The following is a 13,152-nucleotide window of genomic DNA, read 5'->3' as shown; positions in this document are numbered from 1 at the left end:
TGTATGTATACATTCTCCCTCTTTCTCTCTCCATCTACTACTGGCCACTAAGAACACCTTCGCGTAGCTGACTACTAACTGATGACAACTCTAATATCCACTCTTTGTCTACACGCTGGACTACCATTCTCAATTTTCCTACAACATTTATTTCTCTTCCCACGCGCGAACAAACAATAGTGACCCAAACTTGAGATGAAAACACATTTCCTTTTCTTGCTACAACACCAGTCCTGCAACGGACATTGGTTACATACGCGCGGACATGTTATAACTAAAATGTTCATTTCTTTCAACAGCAAATAAACGACGTTTATCTTATCCATTACTTGAGTCTTTGTTTCCTTCAATTCCCATTCGTTTCATTATTCTTTTGTAACGGGATTAGGGTATTTATATATCCTAGTCCCCTACACATACACCTCCCTCTGATTTTTGTTCGCGTTTCGTGCGTACGATTAAAATTGCTGTAACGCATTTCAATGTAAATTATAATCGACCATACACATGAAAACTTAATTATGTAAGAAGACCCTACTACAATCGACTCAATCTCCGCCAACTTCCAATCGACATCTTCTGCCGGTTACATAAGCAACGGGAAGATGCCAAAGCGGAGACTGACAGACGATCTGATATCTTTGAAGTCTCGACAATGAGTTAAAAATAAACACTTATACAAAATACTGTTAGAAACCCAGCCAATAAATATCACAGAAACATTTACTGAGTTTCTTACAGTATTTTTTTTTATGTTTTAAGTCATTGTTGAGATTTCAAAGACATGAGATACCATGTAGCCATTTTTCTTGTGCTTGTGTAATGCTCGACATTACTTGTTTTTTCGAACCGAATAAACATTTTATATGAAAAAAAAGAAAAAAACAAAAAAAAACTAAAAACCTATCCAGCTAGGTAGAAGAGTAACTTATCCTGCTTTTGGTAATATTTATTTATTTATTTATTTATTTATTTATTTATTTTTTACCACTTTTACGAATCTCTGTGGATTGCAAAACAAAACCCATTCTCATGTGGCGTTTTTGTTCTGCTCATAAAACAAGAATGCACATCAATTTGAAGGTTATCTAAGACAAGAAATATCATTTTGATTAACGATCAATTTTATCCAAAATTAAAGCATCACCGAAGGGAAAAACGAGAGATATTCAAACATCCCCTATACTACAATTGAACCAAACAACGAGCTGGTCGCTGACTAGAGTTTTTCGTCACTTTACTTTTGCTGTTGGATGCGAGACTCGAAAATACTAAAGAAAACTAGATTATGTGAATATTAGCAGTAATACTATCTTTCAGTTCATATTTAGATTAATATAAAGACACGTTTAAGCAATACAAACATGAATAAGTAACGTGTCTCCTTGTAATAGATTTTTTTTCGGTAGGACTACCACAAGTTGCGGTAGCTGGCCGAGTGGTCTAAGGCGCTGGTTTAAGGCTCCAGTCTCTTCGGAGGCGTGGGTTCGAATCCCACCGCTTCCATCCTTATATATATATGTTTTTAATTATTATACTGGTTAGGAAATAAATGCACGTACATAAAGACGTATTGAGACTTGAGTAATAGTAGGTGCTTGAATACATAATCTATATAAATAAAACAGTAGATGTGCGCATCTGTCTGTCTGAAAATATTCAACCGATAAACTCTTAAACTTCTGGTCACATAACACTGAAATTAACAGGAAATAGTAATCATACAACAAAAGATGGTTTATAACGAGTAAAATCTTTGTTTGGATGAATGACACATGCAGAAATATGTCTCAAGTTGAAATGCAAAATGTTCATTTTAACTTGCCGAGATATTTTTATTACTTTTGCGGATATGCAAATTCATTCATAGTTTAAAGTGGTTTGATTTTAAATCTTTATTATCTGTCTGTCGATAGCTAAAACGGTAGGGGAACGCGGCTGGAACGCTACATGTTTTCGTTTCGATCCTAGCTAATTGCACTTAAGTCATCTTATTTTTTTAACTTTTGAAATGAGATAGATACAATATATTATTCAATTGAAACTTAGCCCGGTAGTAATAAATACGACAACTGCATGAATTAAAATATATTTAAGCGTATTATAAGGCCGGGAGATATCCCACTTCCACTCCCCGCTGGAAGCAATTTGTAGTTTGTGTTTTAATACCACACTTAACTTTTTTAAACTCTTGGTCAGTGAAGGAGAAATCTTTCTCGACTGAGGTAATTTTTATTGTTATCCCAATCCAAAATATCTATTTGTAGAGTTTTGTATTTCCACGTGTTAAAAACAAACCCTGCGTGTCATGCTGTCATAGTGGGGGTGAGATAAATAAATATGGACATGATAAAATGCTCGAAAGTTTCACTGACAAAAATAAATAAAATAAACTTAGGAGGAAAAAGTAGGTAGCTCAAAGCATTGTTGGTAAACAAACAGGTCAGAGTATAAGAAGGCTATAACAATGCAGGAAAGCAGGTGTTCAAGTGATGTGACATATGAACTAAAGTAGAAAAACGAACGCAAGTCTTGTAGGTTATTATTGTTTTTTATTTTCGTATAATTTTTTTATTTTTCAAAAACAATTATAAATACAAATCAGTAAATATAGACTTACGGTTTGATATAATCGGGATTGTGGAAGTCTATTATATTTCGAAAATAACATCTCTATTTGAAAAGGAAAGAAACCAACAAAATGTCGGAAAAAAAAGGAAAATATCAAAAAACGGTCTTGGAAATAAGTAACTGGAAGTTGAGGTGTCAAACAGAGAAAAGGACTTTTTTAAAAGTCTAATTAGTTTGATATACTGATCATTGTGTTATTTGTATATATTGGTGCATAGTGTTTCCTTATGTATTTAATTATTTATCTATTATTATTATTATTATTATTATTATTATTATTATTATTATTATTATCATTATTATTATTATTATTATTATCATTATTATCATTATTATCATTATTATTATCATTATCATTATCATTATTATTATTATTATCATTATTATTATTATTATCATTATTATTATTATTATTATTATTATTATCATTATTATTATTATTATCATTATTATTATTATTATTATCATCATTATTATTATTATCATCATCATCATCATCATCATTATTATTATTATTATTATTATTATTATTATCACGCTTGTTGTCTTTGTTTATTTATTAATTGATTTTTTGGTTTAATTTTAGCAAATGAGGAAATCGATGAACACTAGAAGGAAGAACGGCCGTTTCCCAGGATTAAATAATGATCAACGAATGTTTCACACTCTCACATTTTTTTTTTTTTTTTGTCATCGAATCAGGTGAAATCGCCCATTTACTTTTTCCTTTGACGTTATTGCCTGACCTAGCGATATATAAGAATCGAAAATGGTGGTAGAAATTACCCTATAAATATTACCGTGACATTTAATCTTATCCCTTATATACCCCTTATCCCTGAGTGGCTTCCGGGCCTTGATAAGTGGTGATCCCTGTGTAAAAAAAAAAAATTATTAGGGGAGTTTCTACCATCAGTTTTTTTTTAAATTTATATTTTGAAGTCTTTATCGAGACTTCAAAGGTGTAAAGAAATATCGCGGCCATTTTTTCGTGTTCACAGGTAGCACTGAACACTACTTGTTTTTCGGACTGAATAAACATGTTACATTAAATAAAAACAACAAAAATTATTCAGTTAGGTAGAAAAGTAACTTATCTTGCCTTTGATAACATTTATTTGTTATATATTCGTTTTTTGACAACTTTTTCGTACCTCTGTGGATTGCAAAAAAAAAAAACCCTATTATTATTTGATAATGTATTTTTTATATGGTTTAGCAAAATATTTTACAAGTTGCTTTAAATAAGTTTCCAGACTTTTTTATACAAGCATTTAAAATTGTCGTAGACCATTGAGAATGTTATTGCTATACATCTAGTGAGACTGACTAGGTATGTCAGAAACTTCGTGAAAAAAAAAACTTTATTCCGCATTCTCGCGCAACGCGTGACTAATCGCTACGGCTGTGACGACACCCATGTCTCTAATGTTATTGTGATCCTTTCGAATGCGTATCCTCGGTCTGTGTTCTTTTTTATATCCTTCTTTACCTCTTCGTCGTGACGTCACATCACACACTGCTCGGCCACGGCCACCGAGAGTAAGAAGAAGGCCTGTTAACTAAAAAATGCCAGCAGGCAATGTAGGTAAGATTTATCAGACTGTCAGTACTATATCAGGGCCATTCGAAAAAGAGCAATAAAACATTTTTAAAAAGAAAAAAGAAACAGTTCGATTAATACTGAAACTGAACTTTATTCAATATAAAATATAAATATTGTCGGTAATCTGGACGAAAGAGAGAGCCTGTTTCCTCCGTTTAACTATAGGTGGCGTTACTGTCTGTCCACCCAGTTACGGAAGCACAAAATGTATATAATAGCACTCTTGAAATTGTTTTTTTGCAAACATATTTAAGTTTTATTTTTTCAAACATAATTACGTTTTTTTTGTGTGTGTGGGCTCTTTCTTTGATCACGCGCATATATATATATATATATATATATATATATATATATATATATATATATATATATATATATATGCAGAAAAAATAAGAAAAAGGGGTGGGTGGGCGATATACAATTTAATACTGATAAAAGTGAATTATGAATTTAGGAAACAAAGAATTAAATAACATATTAAACACCAACGATTAATAATTTTAAAAGTGAAAACAAACGATAAATAATTTTTAGAATAAAAACAAACGATAAAATACAAAAATTGAAATCAAACAAATAATTTAAATACAAACAAACAATAAAAGTTACTAGTGCAGAAATATTTTTTTAATTTTTATTTAGAGAAAAATCACATGGGTTGAATGTTATTTTTTTGGAACTTTAGAGATTATTCGGAATAATGTTCTCATCTTGCGTGTTTATTTCACAACGTTTTATCATCGAATCTTGACTTCTCCTTTATTACATCCTCAGGCCGAAAATGATGTTCACATTCCTAAAAACATAATTAAAGAAAACATTCATACCATAATGTAAACTATTGATAAAATCTAAGAAAACATAGTGAAACAAAAATGTAGTAGGCAAAAAAAAAAAAAAATAAATAAATGTTCTGTCAGCAACAGTACAACTTCAAAATAGTCAATATCGCCCACCTCCAGAAGAGAGGGAATTCCTGTCCGTGATAACCGTGGTAAAAGAAGACACACTCCAATCGCCAGAAACACCCACACACACAGTTTGCAGGACACTGCCGACTCGTCTCTAGCCTCCTGCTTTTATAGTGGCCGGGAATTATCCATTTGCATAATCACATGAGGCAGAAACGTGATTTTCCGAGAGTTGCATGGGGTAAATGCTAATAAAAAACCCCGGACGCCATCTTGGAATTCTCTTTTTCCCCCCAACTGGTGACACAACAGACGTACCCGAGGTAAGCTCTTTTTCCCCTCATTTTAGTTATTGCTATTTCTGCTACACATAGTAGACAAACATTTACAATAATAATAATCACAGTGTAGTATCTGTTCTGATGCTACACTTCATTTGTTCTGTCCTCGGTCAGTGGAGGAGAAATCCTTCATGACTGACACAATATTTTTTTAAATTTTTGTTTCTTTCCAGAGTGCCGCTTTTTGGGGAGTTAGATTTTCCCACATTAAAAACCGACCTTGTGTCTAACTGTACCCTCGTGGGGAGGCAAGTAAATACATTTAAAAAACAATATTTTTGACAATTATTCTCATGTAAAAAGTATTTGTTTATTATTTTAAAAAGAAACAATCAATTTTAATATATAACGCTCAGTCACGGCTAATTTCATTAATAGCCACGTGGTGAATAATTTTCAAACCGACTTTAGAAAAAAAATATAGAACTTCAAAATAATTTGAAAATACTCAATGAAATGTTTTATTTATTACTAAAAAGACGTTTTGACAATTATTCTCATGTAAAAATTATTTGTTTATAATTTTCAAAACTAAAACAAAATTAAATTAAATTTTCAACCTTCTTGATAGACTTTTGAGCCTTATAAGAAAACAAACAGTTAAAAATATCAACATAATATTTGTGTATTAGTAATGAATAGTATTGTTATGTAAAGTACTTTAATTTATATTAACAATGTTATCAAACGTTATGAAAGTACTTGAATTTATATTAACAATGTTATCAAATGTTATGAAAGTACTTGAATACAGTTCTAATTAAATACACGTTTAATTATTAACAAATAGCATTACTTACTTTACTATATTTGGTTGGAATAAAAATTTTCCCTTCTAATGGTACGTATCCAAATTGAGAAAATTTAGGAAAAGAAAATGTATGTACTTTGGGGCCTTTTGGATAATTTCCCCGGTAATTTGGAACAACGCAAGAATACATCATGTTAGCAAACTGAAAACTAGAGGAAACTGCTGCTGATAGCCTAGACCATATACCTACAACTGAATCTGATAATGACGTCATGCTTTCATGTGCATCGGCCTTCTTTACTCTCGGTAGCCACGGCTCGGCACTTGCATACAGTCGCCATACGCCCGTCAGCGCTCTGTTACCGTTACCTCTTTGCTTTGTATCATCTTCTTAGTCGTACGATCGATTGTCACTCTCACCTTTCAATCCTCTGCAACATGACTCACTAGACATGACTTACTATTAGATAACAATAACAGCAAAAACAAATCTATTTCTGTTTATTGAATTCCAAATTAAAGATGAGGAAACAGGCGGACAGACACAGAAAACAGTTCTCTGCAATCCGGGATAAGATCAAAGTGTAGTATCTGTTCCGACAGATACTGCAAGCTATGACTAGCAAAGACCAGATGTGGGGGCAACCCCACATGCCTGACCTTTAACCAGCTCCCATTTCCCACCTTTTGGGAGCTGGTCCCCTTTTCCCTTCCCCCTCCCTTCACTCCTCACATTAAAAATCGGCCTTGTGCCTAATTTGCTCGGTGGGGGAGCAAATAAATACCATCTGTTCCGGCAGATACTGCAAGCAAAGACCATATGTGGGGGCAACTCCACATATAAGACCTTGGTCAATGTAGGGGCAACCCTTCATACCAATTGTCACTATCCAGCTCCCCTACTCCCCGGGGAGTTGGTCCCCATTTCCCCTTCACTCCTCACTTTAAAAATCGGCCTTGTGCCTAATTTGCTCAGTGGGGGAGCAAATAAATACCATCTGTTCCGGCAGATGCTGCAAGCTATGACTAGCTATGACTAGCTATGACTAGCAAAGACCAGATGTGGGGGCAACCCCACATGCCTGACCTTTAACCAGCTCCCATTTCCCACCTCTCGGGAGCTGGTCCCCTTTTTCCCTTCCCCCTCCCTTCACTCCTCACATTAAAAATCGGCCTTGTGCCTAATTTGCTCGGTGGGAGAGCAAATAAATACCATCTGTTCCGACAGATACTGCAAACAAAGACCCTATGTGAGGGCGACTCCACAGATAAGACCTTGGTCAATGTAGGGGCAACCCTTTATACCAATTGTCACTATCCAGCTCCCCTACTCTCCGGGGAGTTGGTCCCCACTTCCCCTTCACTCCTCACTTTAAAAATCGGCCTTGTGCCTACTTTGCTCAGTGGGGGAGCAAATAAATACCTCAAAGTGTAGTATCTGTTCTTCAGATGTTGCACTTCAATTTCTTGTTCTCTGTCAGTGGAGGAGAAATCCTTCACGACTGAGACAATTTTTATTTTTGTCCCTTTTCTCCACATTAAAAAACGCCCCTGGTGTCTAACTCTGTCCTGTGGGAAGGCATTGTAAATAGGGACACAGAAAACAGTGTCGTTTGTAAGAACAGAAAATACTCCTTACTAGAATATGAAGTCAATTTTGTACTTTGTTAAGGCAGAAAGAGTGCGCGTTGTACCACCTCTCCAGATGTGGTAAAAGTCAGGTAGATTATGGAGCGTTAAAATAATCTAAGCATTTTCCCAGTAAACTTAGGAACAGTTTCGATATAAGTCTATTTTAGATCTGGTGCGAAAGTCAATCCTAAGAGCTTACCATTGCACAAGTTTAAATTTTATTTAGATCAGACAACTGGAAGTGGTTCAGGGTCATTACTTATTGAACGTCCCTCGTAAACGTATGGTATACATGGATTGATTCGATTTACGTACGCAGGAAACATCAACCTCAACAGTCATTGACCTACAGAATATTTAAGTATAGGGGGAAAACAAGCACTCTCCAAAATGAAGTACACACATAACGAAGGCGCCAGAGAGTTAATCGGACAGAAATTAATAGAAATATCAATGTTTTCTCAACTGAAGAAAATTAATTTTAATAAGTATGGTATGCTCATTTATTTTCAGCTCAAACGTCATAAATAATAAAGATTACATGATTTAAAACAACTGGCAGCGGTGGGATTCGAACCCACGCCTCCGAAGAGACTGGTGCCTTAAACCAGCGCCTTAGACCGCTCGGCCACGCTACCTCAGACGTAAGTGATGTACGAGTAGTATTTTTTATTAACAGCTACATTAGGTGTGTCAGAAACTTCGTGAAAAATAATTAAGGTTTCATTAAAAAAACAAAAACAAAAAAAAAACAAAACAAAACAACAACAACGTGATTTAAAAAAAAGGTTTTAAACTTCGGACTTTACAGGTAAATTTCTAAAAAACACATCTTTTTTTGTTTTAAATTTGAATATATTATTTATTGATCGTTTATCTTCAATCCGCCGAATATATGTCAACCTATGTCACGGTAACATATATTGAGCGAGTTTTTAACAGTATTTTATCCGGTTTTTTATTTATAACACCTTTTTCCAAACTTACGGTGTCAAAAAGGGTGTGAGACGCCATCTTGAATTTTCGAATACATCGGTAAACACTGTATGTTTTTCGAGCTGAATAAATATGTTACATTGAATAAAAACACAAAAAAATATATCCAGTTTGGTAGAAAAGTAACTTATCTTGCCTTTGATAACATTTATTTGTTATATATTTGTTTTTTGACAACTTTTTCGAATCTATGTGTACAGACAGTAATACAAACCCGAACTTTTGTTGTTGTTATTGTTATTTTATTTGATAGTTAGATACAAAACTCCTGAAAAAGAAAAGTAATAAAGAAAAGTAATAAAAAAATAAAAAATAAAAAAACATCTATTTATATGCACGCTAGCAGTAAATATCATTATTCACTGACTGTTGGCTATAAATAAAATAGACAGGAAAGGAACGTCTTTCGTTATAACAAGTTTTATCGGTCGCATGCATACAGGATGTGGTAGCGTGGCCGAGCGGTCTAAGGCGCTGGTTTAAGGCACCAGTCTCTTCGGAGGCGTGGGTTCGAATCCCACCGCTGCCATCTGTGTTAATTTTGTATGTTTTAACGGAATACAAAAAGCTTCTCATTGCGAATTCGCTTTAGCAGCTTAATGTATTACTCGAAAGCATTAAAATAAAACATTATTTGATTTTCTAAAATTTTTAAATAAACCTTACAGAATAATTTTTCTTCCAAAATGTCACCAAACTCTTGCTTATTATTTGGATTTATCGAATAACTGTTCTCATCTTTGGATTTATCGGATTACTATTCTCATCTGGAGAACGTTTCGGTTGATGTAATCTCCGACCTTCTTGTCGAACTCGGGAATGTTTTGGTCGGACTCGGTTAGAAACTGACCTTACGAATTCGTGAAAAAATATTGAATAATTCCACCACCTGTCTTGCCAAGCTCATAACTACTCAAAAAATGTAATTCAACCCCTATTTTTTTTTTCAATTAAAGGAGCAAGAACCAAGGTTTAATTTAAAAAACAAAAAACAAAAACAAAAAACAAAAAAAAACAACGTGATTTAAAACAAAAAAAAAGGTTTTAAACTTCGGACTTTAGAGATAAATTTCTAAAAAACACTTCTTTTTTTGTTTTAAATTTTAATATATTATTTATTAATCTTTTATCTTCAACTTTGGTGAGTAAATTAATTATTTACTTAAAAAAAACGTTTGTCTAAAATATTATATTCGGTTTATTGGAAAGAGCATAAAATTTAACATTGACCCTGAAAATATCGTAAAAATTGAATCAATAGAAAAATTTTGATAGATTTTTAAAGTTTAAAAATTGAAAAATATTTAACTCGTAAAATTCAATTGATTTCATTACGTAAAAAATGCTTAAAAAAATAAAAAAATAATATTTCTATTACATTTTATACAACTTTAATAGTTCATTTTGGAAGTATAATCCATAAAGAAAATCAACAACCCACTTTTAAAAGAGAAATTACGAGTTTTTTTTTATATTTTATTCGCAGTTTCGGGTTAGGAGGTGTCAAATATTCCCCCCAAATTCTGATACACCTAGCCATCGACCGAACCGTTGTGAAAACGACACTCCAGATGAGAATAGTAATCCAATGAATTCAAATAATGCGAATAACCAATCCTCATCTAAAAAAAAAATGGCGAAAAAAAAAAAAAAAACTCATTCTGTTTAAAATTCGCGCCAACCACGCACACTACACATCGCTTCTGACTGACAACAACCGTCTATATCCTTTTCTCTCTCCACGAAGGATTAATATAATAGAAAATAAAGAGATAGAGGGAAATCAACTAAAAAAACAACAAAAAAAACAAAACAAAACAATAACTTTAAGGAAGGGGGTCTACGCCGAAAGTTTCAGGATTAAATCTTTTTAATCATATAATAAAATATCTCATAGCATTATTTTCTAATATTTTCAATTTAACCCAACAAAAAATGTTTTAAAAAATGTGACCAAACTCCTTCTGTTTAAATGTAAAGATATTTGTGTTGTAAGACTGTCAAAAAAAAAAAAAGGTTACACTTACTGACGTAATTGTAACGAAGCGATGCGCTCCTATTGCAACAGAGCGTCGACGGAGGAAGTCAGCAGCAGCCGTAGCATAGCTGACTAGCAAAAATATTAGCAGCAGCAGCAGCAGCCGTTTTAGCGATATGCAAATTAAGCAAGTGTGTTCGCACTGACGCAACGGGAAGAAGAAGAAGAAGAAGAAGAAGAAGAAGAAGAAGAAGAAGAAGAAGAAGAAGAAAATAGAGGGACAGCACGTGGTCAAGCGGAAAAGCAAAGTACGCCACGTGGAAGATGGACGTTTGAAGTCGAGATTGAGAAAACGTTAGCTAAGCCCGGCATCAGGCGGCGGAGAGAGAGACGTGTAAAAAGCACATGTAATATGCAAAGGTTGTAAAACACAAGTGTGTGCGAAAAGACTTGATAGATAATGAAATGCATTATTATTGTTGGAAGTACCACGAATAAATGTATTTATTTGCACTTAAAAAAAATGCCGAGTAGGATTTTTATTTATTTATTATTTTTTGTTTCATTGCGACGGTACCAGACAACGTGTGGGTCCGTGTGATTGAAATGTAAGGACACAGTTAAGGTGTAACGGACACGTTTACAGTCATGTGATTTTTTTTTTTTTCTTCCTTTGAAGATTGTAATGCTGGGTATGGGACAGCCAAACCAGCTGCCAACATTGCCCCGCTTTTTATTGAAACCAACCGAGAGCTCTTTTTAGTATCCTCGCTGTTCCCTTAAGTGCAATGGTTTAAATTGTGTCGAGTTAAACGGTCTATGGCGCTGGTTTTAGGCACCAGACTCTTTGGAGGCGTGGGTTTGAATCCCACCGCTGCCATCTTTTTCTCATGAGCTAGAAACCCCATCTCTCGGTATCTCCTTATTTAACACCTTAATAAGTTAAGCAACGATGAGCCTGGCCAGTACCAGATCTCTCTCTCCCCCTCTCTCTATCTCTCTCACTATATATAGTATATATATATAGTTTATATATATATATATATATATATATATATATATATATATATATATAGATAGTATATATATATATATATATATATATATATATATATATAAATAACTACTTAATTTACTCACATAAAATTAATATACGAAAGTATAAATTTATGCGTAAACTTTAAGTATTTACTTCAAAAGTGCTCAATACGTACGTAGAGCTAGTTAGCCTGAAGAGTCCTAGAGTGGATGAAACGCGGAATATTCAGTGTAGCTTAATCGACATATATATTTTATAACTTACTATATATATATATATATATATATATATATATATATATATATATATATATATATATATATATACATACATATATATATATATATATATATATATATATAGCATATACATATATATAGCATGTACATATATATATAGTATATATATATATATATATATATATATATATATATATATATATATATATATATATATATGTATGTATACTTGTTCAATTTATTTCATATTTGGAATATATTTTCGTCCCATGAGGAGTACGTTAATTTTCTCTATTAAAAACCAATTTGAGACTTCTATGTGCTGTATGTGCTCTCTGCTTATCTCGGCATTGTTTCCAGTCGTCATGGACTTCTCCTTGCCACTGAACTTAAGCAATTCCGATTCAGGAGAGGTGTGGTTGGGATTGCACAACTCTTGCCACACAATTACACGCGCAGCTGTCCCTACAGGAGGTATCCTTTGTCTTTCGAGACTGAACTGAGGCATCGATGTTATTTATTGTGAAAGTATTTTAGACAGATTTTTGTTATTGCTCCTATAGAGGGGCAGGTTATCTCAGTATTCCATACGAATTTTTCACTTAATGATACATAGTATATGAAAGATTGTTTTAGTAATCTGCCCCACTATATAAAAAAAAACCCTGCACTTTTGCATTTTAGTTTTGCAAAACAAAAATATTAAATTAACAGAATAATTATCTGAACATTTATTGGATTTAAATATTTTAAAAGTTTTATAAAATAATTAGAATTTCGCAATAAATTACAATAAGCAATTTTGTATTTTGTTTTCCTGAAATATAGGAAGGTGAACATTATATGAAAATAAATGATTTTTTTTCAAACGAACTTCTCTAAAAAATAACATTCTGAAATTAATGTAAGTGGCCTTTATATGAAAAATGTATGACATAATAAAACGCGAACACCTTTTTCTTTTCTTTTTACAAATTAAACTTCCGTAAAAAATCTAAATAATCATTTAGGTAGTGTGGGACAGTCAT

At 32.9% G+C, this 13,152-nt stretch overlaps 2 non-coding genes across 2 annotated transcripts; one reads left to right on the top strand and one right to left on the bottom strand.

Moving 5' to 3' along the window:
• Positions 1–8,428: 8,428 nt before the first annotated feature.
• Trnal-aag (transfer RNA leucine (anticodon AAG)) lies at positions 8,429–8,510 on the bottom strand. The gene has a single exon. It is a non-coding gene; the product is annotated as a tRNA-Leu (tRNA).
• Positions 8,511–9,315: 805 nt separating this feature from the next.
• On the top strand, positions 9,316–9,397 carry Trnal-aag (transfer RNA leucine (anticodon AAG)). The gene has a single exon. It is a non-coding gene; the product is annotated as a tRNA-Leu (tRNA).
• Positions 9,398–13,152: the final 3,755 nt, after the last annotated feature.

Source organism: Euprymna scolopes, chromosome 23, assembly GCF_053919585.1.
Source record: "Euprymna scolopes isolate OS-2025 chromosome 23, ASM5391958v1, whole genome shotgun sequence".
NCBI lineage: Eukaryota > Metazoa > Mollusca > Cephalopoda > Sepiida > Sepiolidae > Euprymna > Euprymna scolopes.
This window is presented reverse-complemented; position numbering and strand designations above follow the sequence as displayed.